The sequence below is a fragment of the Geospiza fortis genome, unplaced genomic scaffold, assembly GCF_000277835.1.
Source record: "Geospiza fortis unplaced genomic scaffold, GeoFor_1.0 scaffold244, whole genome shotgun sequence".
Classification (NCBI taxonomy): Eukaryota; Metazoa; Chordata; class Aves; order Passeriformes; family Thraupidae; genus Geospiza; species Geospiza fortis.
Genome location: NW_005054370.1, coordinates 2987107 through 2996117, shown reverse-complemented (window position 1 = coordinate 2996117; position 9011 = coordinate 2987107).

Genomic DNA, 9011 nt, shown 5'->3' with positions numbered 1-9011 from the left:
GCGGAGCCGCCCCGATCGGGAGGAGGAGGAGGAGGAGCAGGGCAGGGCTGCGAGGAGGGCGGGTGCAGATGAGCGGAGCCGATAATCCGCCCCCGTGGCCCATGTAGGGGAGCGGCCGGGACAGCGGGGCCGTGCGGGGGGCGCAGGGAAGCGACGGCGGCAGAGGAGGGAAGGAGTGGAAAAAAGATGGAGAGGCGATGGAAATGTTGGAGGCGAAGGAGCCAAGCGCCAGGAACAGCCCTGAGAAACCCAAGCGGAGCACTGAGGACAGGGATAGGGTTTCGCTTTTGCCAGGGAGAGGGAGCAAGCGTTGCATGTCCCACGTGGGAGCTGTTTTGGGGAGCAAATCGGCCTTTTCCTCAGCGAGGAGCAGGCTGCAGGAAGGAGCGGCTGCTGTGCCCGCCTGCCCAAACTGCTGCTGCCGCGGAGCCTCCAGCACCTCCGCTCTGCCGGGGGCACCCCCCAGGGGCCAGGCCACCCCAAATCTCCCTCGCAGCTCTGGCACCCAGCTCTGACCCCCGCAGGGTCTCTCTTCTCTTCTGACCTGATTCTGTATGAATTTCTCCCATTTTCCGTCACTGCCTCCTGACTCATCACCCAGACATTGGCATCCAAAAGGTTTGGGGATGCCCCTGCACAGACCCGGACCTCGAAAGCCCTATTTCTTTATGAAGGAAAGCTAAAATCACATTGTTCCTTGCTGTGGCACTGGATTTCTTCTTGCTTTGTTGTTTCTCCTTGCCAAACCTCAAATCAGCTCGACTGATCCACCAAAACCCTAACGAACGTTGACATTCATCAAATCCGTATAGATTTGCAACAAATAAGGCTGGTTTGCTGCACCCATCCTTGGATATCACAGCCCCAAACTGGCATGGGCTCAGCACCACCAGTAACATCACATCACTGCTGTGATTTGCAGGGAAGCAAACCTCACACCCAAGTTACACCAAGCCCCAAGGAACTGTCATTATCCTCTGGAAAAAAAATTAATAACAATTAAAAAAAATCCAAGTGCTGCAAAAGGGGTGGAGCTGCAAGCGCATCACAGACTTGCTGAGGTTTCATTTCCAGTGTCAGAGCGTGCATTAGGAAAGACCATTTCTAGAGCCAGGGGCACTGAGGAATTGGGTGGTGTGTGAAGCCCAGCCAGTGATTCACTCTGATGGGCAGAATGGCTTCTGCCACCTGCCCACAGCTGGGAGAGCACCCATGGGTGCTGCCAGGCCAGGGGAGGCAGGTGCATCGGGTGGGGCTGCTCCTGAGAGACACAGACCTGCACTGCCACGCCTGGGATGTCACCACAAGGGACAGCAGCAGGAGGGTGACAGCCCTGCTCCGAGGGTGCCGCTTGGCAGGGGCCAGGGTGAGTTGTGCTGGAACTGCCATTGCACAGCGGGGCAGAACTGGTTATGTGGGGGCAGCTGAGGAGGAGCAGGGGGTCGGGATCACCCACACATCCAAGACCAACTTGATCCATGAGAATCCCACTGCAGCTGGCACAGGGAGAGGCAGGTGCATGGCATCACTCAGTTCTGTGGTGCCACTAGGACCAGAGACCACCTGGGAGAGGAGAACAAATCATGGGCTGAAACCTACACGGGAGAGGCTGAAATTTGATTTCTGAGGAAAAGTGCTGAACTCAAAGAGGTACAGCCGAGATGGGAGTCACAATGCTGACAACAGACCAGACACTGTAAGAAGAGCCTGCAGAGCCATAAGGGCAGTCAGCAGGTTCAGGATGGTAGCCCTAAATCTGCTGCCTTACAGAGCTCCATTTCCAAAAGAAACTTTTAAACCTCTGATTTCCCACCACACACAGGCCAAGTCACACAATTCCCCTGACCCAGCTGAATCCTAGGGATCAAAGCAAACGCTGACCTGGCCCTTGCACTGTGGACACAAACACCTCCAATTTAGCAGGGAAAACATGTGTAAGACTCAGAAATCCTTCAGCACACAGCAGGGCAGCTGGAGCGGATCAACGTAATCCCTGAAGCAGCGAGCCAGGGCCAGCAGCTGCTGTCCCCCTGCAGTGGCTGTGCCTTGCCCTGGGCACCACGAGGGTCCCACAGGCAGCTCCCACTGCTTCCCCAGGCATCTGCCATCCCGAGGGAGCCACGGGAATCAGACCCTGCCACTGTCCCCATCTGACCCACCTCTGTCCCTAGAACTGAGCCAAGCCCCCAGAAAGGCCAAATCTGGCTCCCAGCAAGCTCCTCCCGTGTTCCTGCTCCCCAAAGAGGAGAAAATGGGCCATTTTAGCCTGGCACAAGGACACACATGTTGAGACATCAGAACCCAGCAGCTGCAAGTGCTCCCTTGCTGAGCCCTCCCAGGGTCCCCCCAGCCCGTGGCACAGCACCTGCTGCAGTCCCAGGAGTGCAGCTTCCAGCCCAAATCCAGGAGTCTGGAAAGGCTGCACTATTTGCATCCCAGGGTTGTGGTGAGGAGGTTGAGCTCCCTCAGCAGCCCTTCCCTCCCTACAGCCCACCTTGCACACCCTCCTCCTCCTCCCTGGGGGAGGAAGGCTCAGGCTGCAGGCGGTGGCAGTGGAACACCACCAGATCCCCTGGTTGCCTCAGCCAGACACTCCCAAAACCACCACCTCCCCTTCCCCTCCATCCATCCATCCATCCGTCCATCTGTAGAGATTCACTTTTATAATACCTGGTTTTGGGCAGCACTTCCTCCCACCTCTTTCAGACCAAACGCTTTTGGGTAATTAACTTAATCAGGGATTAATTACCACCATCCCCTGCCCAGCAGGGAGACCTTAAGCACCGTCTTTTGGGGTTTGGCAGAGCTGTGGGGTCCTCAAGGAGGAGAAATTCTCCGGCTTCATCAGCTCGCTCCGCCCCTTTCCCTGCTCCCAGCGGCCGAGCGCGGAGCTCCATCTGCAGGCGCAGCTCTGCCTCCATCACCCCGAAAGCAGCTCCCCCCCAGATTCGGGCCCTGGCACACGGGTGTTTGGCACACCCCGGGGCCCACAGCCGAGCAGCTCCCACAGCTCTGCCCAGGTATGAGTTTAGCTCCGGTCCTCGCTCACCCATCCAAGGTGATGCCCCAAGACCAGCTGGGCACCCCAGACTTTCCCTCCTGTGGAATGAGGAAAGAGAGAAGGGCGAGCTCAGGACCACGGGGCAGGCACCAGAGGGAGTCACAGCTCTGTGCAGCGCCTGCTCCGCCTGTCCCGTGGCCAAAGTGCTGGAGATTGAGCTGGTGGGCTCCCAAGGGACACTTGGTCCTGAGCTCCTGGGCTTCCAAAACGTGAGACCCAGCCTGATTTGTGTGCCAGGGAAAGAAGCTCAGTGGACACCAGAGCTGGCACAGCCACCAAGCCCTCACCCATGGGATGCAAAGTCTCCTTCCAGGGACCCAAACCTTGGATGCTGGGGGGACAAAGCCGCTGAGCCCCATCCCATGGGTTGCTAAGCCCTCTCCTTGGGATCAAGACCTTGGGTGCAGCCGCAGCCTCTCTGAGAGCTCCGGTGGTGCCAGGCTGGGACGGAGCTGGCGGGGGCTGAGATGCCAGATCTGTCAAGGGCTGTTTGCCAGTCCACATCCTCCCAGCCCTGTGAGCCTTGGCAAGGTCATGCTTTTAACCTTAAATAAATACCCTTTCCAGGATATCTCGCTGTTTGCACGGCCCAAATGGCCACTTCAGGCCCCAGAACGCTTCCCCCTCGTGCTGAGCAGCTCCGGGAAGAGGCTGGATCCTGTCTGGCTAATCTGGCCGATCTGTTTGCATGGCACGGGCCGGACGGCGGCGAGACGGGGCGGGCAGAGCCCTGGTCATGCACCAGCTGCGGGGGAGGCTTTGTGGACAATGCTTGGTCTTATCCAGGCTCTGTGCTGGTCTTATCCAGGCTCTGTGTTGGCCCAGTGCTGCCCTGCACTGCCCCGACACCTCCGCATGGAAGTGGCTGAATGGCAAAACCCCACAAAGGACAAACAGAAAGGGGTTGGAGGCTCCACACCCTCAGTGTCATTCTCACCATCTTTTTCATTGCTGCTATATTTTTCTCATCCATTTGACCCTAAGATGGGTGCTGGAGGGGTGGTAGGTGGGGAATTGCTCTGGCAAACCTCAGTGATGTTCACCCGGGGTGAGAACACCTGGGATTTACCTGCCAGGAGCAGCCAGGTATGGGGACATCAACCTAACTCCTCACTCTGGCAAGCTTTGGGGGCTACATGGCATTGTAGAGCTTGAATCCTCCTGGCTCTGGGGTTGGGACAATGTTCCTCTGGGTCCTGGCTAGGCCAGAGTGCTGCTGTGCTGCAGGGATAGACCATGAATAACCCTGCAAATGCAGAGTGTGGACAGACCCTTGGGACAACCTGACAGAGTGGGAGATTCTTCCCTGCGTGGAGTTAAACACAGGCCTGGTATCAGCTGCACCACGTATCCAAACACAACTACCTCCCCTCTTCCTTTTCTAGTAGCCACCTGCAAATACAAGAATCCCAAAGCTCAGGGATAAGCTTACCCTTGGGAAGTAATTTCTTTGCTTCCCAAGGCTGCATGAGACTCACAGCAGTGGCTGGTGAAGGGAGGTTTATTCAAAGCACGTGGAAACCAAACCCAGCACAAAGTCCTGCCCTGAGCCCTTGGACATCGCAGCCCAGGGCTCAAAGCCACAGCACCAAACCCCACCTTTCCCCATGAGCACCCCCAAAGCCCCTGGGGACTCACTGCTTATCCACCACCAGCATATCCTGATACCATACCTAGGCTGTGTTTTCAGTTTTATCCCTGCTTTATTCACTGTAGTTTTATTCACAAGTGCTTTATTCACTGTATCAGCAGTGAATAAAGCAGTTGTCATCCATCCCTGCTCCAGCTCAGCTTAAAATCCAAAGCCTGGCTGGAGGTGTCAACTAATCACAGACTTCCTCCACTTAGCAGCTCAGGGCCAAGGTAATCACTGGTTTGGATGCCTCTGCTCTTGCCCCGACCGAAACTGCTTGCCCCCACCCCTGTGTCCCTGGCGTCACCGCCTGGCCGGGTGTTACCCAACGCAGGTGCACGGTGGAGATGCCATGGGCTCTGTCCTCTGCTGCCATAATGCTGAGCCTGCCACCAACAGTGTCACCAAGGGATGGTTGAGTCTTCTCTCCTGCCAGCCTGGCAGGTCTTCTGTAATGTTGAAGTTCTGTGGGGTCCTGTCCTGGCAAGGATCAGCTCTGAGGAGGAACCAGCCATGGCTCCAGTTCCAGTCAGCAGCCAGTGATTGGAATTATGCTCCTGGACAGAACCCTACACTTCCAGTACTCAAAGATTAAATATGTTTCTCCTTGTAAACGTGGCACTACCCAACCCCAGCCTTCCCAGGTCCCAGGTGCCCTTCTGGTCCCAACCAGAGCCACTGGGGCTGGCCACACACAAGTCCCTGCAGGCAGGCACCCGGGCCAGCAGCTCCCTATCAGACGCCCACACAGCATTTTTACCACTCGGTGCAGACAGCGTAACTCCAGGCTCCATCCTCTGCCCTCTCAAGGAAAGAGGGACGTTTCCAGTCTCCTCAGTGTGCAGAAGGAGGATGTGGACCCCAGGATGGCATTAGCCAGCACTTTCCACCTTGGGCTGATCTGTGACCGAGCACGGGTGGGTTGCCAGGGTGGCTGAGTGTTACTACCCACAGCTGCTTTTGAGGGACAGTTCTCTCTGCCAGCTTCCACTGCTGGCTTCGCAGGCCAGAAGGGAAAGGAGTGGGGAGGGAGTGCAGGGCTCAAGGCTGAGAGCCTCTTCCTTTCTCCCCCAGGAGTTTTTGAACAGGCTCTGCTGGGGCTGTTGCATTTGCCCAGTTTAAGAAACCAGAGTAAGGTGGGTACTGACCAGTAGCTGTGTCTTTACTCTGTTCCTGTTCTATCAGGATACCTTGAATTCATGGAAACCAGGAATTCCTGCAAGACAGAAAGCTCCCTGCTCATTAAGAAGCCCAAGTACAGCATTAATTGGCGAGAGGAGAGATTGCACGATGCAGCCCCTGCACCTGAGATGGGCACTGCCCTCCTCTGGGCATGTGCCCATGCTTCTCCCTGGCATGGCAGGGTGGTGCCAGCCTGGGTGCAAACAGCAATTAGGTGCCCTGGTGCCCGGGCAGGTGCCGGTCCCGCGCTGCTCCGGCCGCAGGGCAGGCGAGGGCAGCCAGGCCGTGATGTAACAGCCGTGCCCGGGAGGCAGCGCTGGAAGGGAGCGAGCGCCCGCCCGATCCAGGGCTGGCAATCCAGAGTGCTGCGTCACTCCTGCGGCCTGGAAAGTTGGTTGGGAGCCAAAGAGCTGCCCAAATCCAGCTGGACTCCAAGAATGCATCCCCACCTCACCGGTCGTGCGTGGCTGTAACCTATTTCCCACTTTTGGCTGCTGCAGAGAGATTATAGTTGAGCTGAGGGGATGAGGAGAGGGTCTGTCTCAGCTCCATCCTGCTGCCAGGCCTAGGGACACATCCAAGCAGCACCCAGTGAGTCCACTTTGTCCATTACATCCTTCCCACTTGGCACAGGCAGCCCACCAGAGCCCTGCTGAATTAGGCACTCACCAAGGGCAGTTTTTGTTTCTTCTTCCAAGAGAGTGCCCAATGCTCCCTGCCATCCAGAGGGATAACTCACATGCTGCCTGGCAGCTATTTCATCAGCACAGCCAGACCCATACAACCAGTTAGCTTGGAAAAACACGATTCTTCTAATGATACCTTTGGAGAAGTGGTGCTCTGGATCCCAGTCGACCACGGGAATATCTGGAGGAGCCCTGAGGAGGTTGTGGGGCAGCTCTGGCTGGCACATGGCTCCAAACCCAGTCCTGCCAGCAGCACTGGGTGAAGAAGTTGCCTTCCATCCCCAGTACCTTAAAAACAGCATTTTTCAGCCCACTAAGAAAACACAAGCACCAGGAAAGCTGCTAATCCTCCAGCTGGTTTTCCCATGAAAGAAAAGTCTCCCTGGCCCCATTCCTCCTGCTTTTCCCCTCCCACTGTAAGGCATTGCAGGTAAATCCAATGTGCTGCTCCTTAATCCCAGCCTGGGGAAGCAGGAGCCACCCTGACCCAAGCAACCTCACCTCACTGGTGCATTTTATTACTGACTTCAGCCAGGTCCTGCTGGGATCAGGGTCAGCAGCAGCCAGAGCTCACTGGCGGGAGGGCAAAGTGGGGCACAGCAAAAGAGGGAGGAGGCCCACAAAAAAAAAAAAAAAAAAGTAGGGAATAGAAACCAGGTTAGGGCTAAACTGTGGGTGTAGAGGCTGTTGTGGCAGGCAGAGCTGGCTGCTCTGCCAGCCCAGGGGACCAGAGGGCCTCCGAGCCATCCTCAGCATCCTCACCAGATTTCCAGGGTTTTCCATCCTCTGGTTCTGGGAGTTGCTGTGCTGGAGGACTCAGGGAGAGCAGAACTACAGGGATGAGGCTGGGTGCAAAATGAACAAGAGCGCAGTCCTAAAGCCATTGCTTCATCCTGCAAGGGCTCTTCTGGTCCATCAGATGGCCATGTGGCTCCAGAGGGTCCTTGCTGCCCCAGAAGTGTCAGACCAGGACAGTGACACACCAGGAATGGAGAGTCAGAGAGCAGTTCTGCAGAAAAAGTAGGGTTTGTTTTTTACCTTTCTTCCCTATTGGGAAGAGAACAATCAACAATGAGCCAAGCTTGGCACAAGGCAAGATAAGGCTGGCCTCCTGCAGTGCCTGCGGTGGCACCATGAGCATCACGGGGCCCTTGGCACAGCCCAGAGGGTTCCTCTGAAACACACACAGGGCTCACAAGGTGCCCAGCACCACCCTGGCACCTGCCAGCCCAGGAGGCCCAAGGGCAGCTGGATCCACTGGAAAACACGGAAGGCATCTTGTAGTCACATCCCTGGCTGGGCCATGGCCAGCTGGAGGCAGGCAGGGAGCTGATAGCAGAATTTACCAAGAGAGGCCAGAGGCAGTTCTGGGAATAGCCCTGCTGCCCAGGCTGAGCCCACTTCCAAGAAAGATGTTTCTTTCTAGCACATGGCAAAGGTGATATCCTCAGAAAACTGGGAAATTCGCTGGAAGAAAGGTGACTAAGACTCATGTTTTGTTGGAAAAAGAGGTGGAACCAGCCTCCTTGAAGTTCATGGGAAATCTCAGGTTCAGCCTGAGCGTGGATTGATGGCTTTTCCCAATCCCACAGGACAACTTGTCACCTAGGAATGCACTCCATCTGCTTGGGTGGGAGAAAACCTGCTGTCAGCCATAGGAAAAATATCCCTATAAGCTCTGCTTTCCCCTAGCAGTAGGTCTCCCTTTCCCATAGTAAAAAGTCCTCTGGCCAACCAAATTACCTTTCCAAAAGACAAGCCTGCAGTGATGTTGTGAGTGGGTTCCCGTGCCCATTCCCTGTCCCATGGGAGTGCAGGGCAGATTGCCCTCAGTCCCTTGGGAAGGCTCTGCTGGTGGCAGGGCTGGTGGGGATCCAGGATGGAGAGGACATCTGAGGAGAGAGAGTCAGGGCTGCCAGCTCCCACCCCTTCGTTACATACATAATAATTTTGGGAAGGAACAGTGTAAAAAGGCAATTCTTTTAGCCTTCAGTCCCATCACAGCCTTATGCTGCTGTCAGGGCTGGCACAGTCCTTGCCATCACCTGTCCCTGGGGTGGTGAGAAAGCGAGCTTGTGGTACCCTTCAGAGAAGAAGACACCCATTCCATGCCACCTCCTCCAGCCCTTGCTGTCTGTGGGATCCTGGGGCGGGCTGGCGACCTGCTCATACCCCTGGCATGGAAAGCCACCCAGGAGGCACTGGCTGATCTTCCCTTGGGAAAGGCGGTGTGAGCACGTGGCATCCCTGCCCGGCCGAGGGAGCAGCCCCGGGCCAGGTGAGTAACACCTTCAGCTGCTGCCTCGAATACCGGGGGCTGATCTCTCACCTGGTGCCAGCAGGGAGGAGCCGCGCTGCTCCGCTGGCACCCGGGATCCTGTCTTGGCACCTCCAAAATGCCTCCTGGGGAGGGCCAGGGAGCCCTCACTGCCACCCCGGGTTTTGTGAG